The sequence below is a fragment of the Mastomys coucha genome, chromosome X (genome assembly GCF_008632895.1).
Source record: "Mastomys coucha isolate ucsf_1 chromosome X, UCSF_Mcou_1, whole genome shotgun sequence".
Lineage (NCBI taxonomy): Eukaryota > Metazoa > Chordata > Mammalia > Rodentia > Muridae > Mastomys > Mastomys coucha.
In genome coordinates this window covers 44,379,984-44,380,994 of record NC_045030.1, presented here as the reverse complement: position 1 = coordinate 44,380,994, position 1,011 = coordinate 44,379,984, and positions in this window count along the sequence as shown.

Here is a 1,011-nt window from a genome sequence, read left to right as displayed (position 1 = left end):
TTGCATATCACAAAATTTCAAATCTTTCTTGATAGAAAATCCAATTTTATATCAGTCAGAGGTGAAACATTTACACCTCTGTAATATAATAATCTATTTTAATGTTAATTACAGACTTGCTTCATATGGAGAATACTTGATAAAATCTGTTTTCATTATTTTTCAATTGTTATGATAAAATATGACCAAAACCAACTTAGAGAAGAAAGAATTTATTTGGCTTGTGGCTTAAAAAGGATAGAGACCATAATAGCACACAGGCATGATGGCAGCAGCAGGAAGCTGGCTGGTCAGATTTTCACCCACACAGGTAGCAAAGAGGTGAAGAACAGGAACTAGGGTTATACTCTAAACTCTCAAAGCCTACACTCAGTAACTTACTTCCTCTAGCAAGACTCCACCTCCTAATGACTCCCTAAGTCCTCCAGATAGAGCAAAAATTTGCAACTAAGTGGTCAAATACATGAAACTATAGAGGACATTTCTAATTCAATCTACAAACTAATAATAAATGAAAGAGGAACAAATCATATAGTTCTTATATTATAGGATAAAGCAAATCTATTAAGTAGAATAAACTAGATATACGTGTAGCAGCAAGAAATAATTTCCTAAGATATTCTGATAGTGAAGGAAAAACAATTTTAAAGTTGATTTGAACAAAATCATGTTACTTTATATAGCATGTGTAGCCAATTTTGTTACCGTGTATATATTTATAGATATATACCTAAATACAGGTATATATATATAGACTTATTTATCAATGAGAACTGAGTATTGATGGAAAACGGGTTCGTTGGAGAGAAAAGAGGGTGAGAGTGTAATAGCATTTAAAAATGTAAAATTCATTACATAGTTTGTGCATATGTGATATTGTCAAATAAATATTTGAATTAATGAATTTAATCTATTAGTCTGTTTATTATGTTATTTTACAAAAAAAAAGAAAAATCAAATATTGAGGGTCAATACAGTAGTTTGGCTTGTAGAGGTACTTGCTACCAGAAC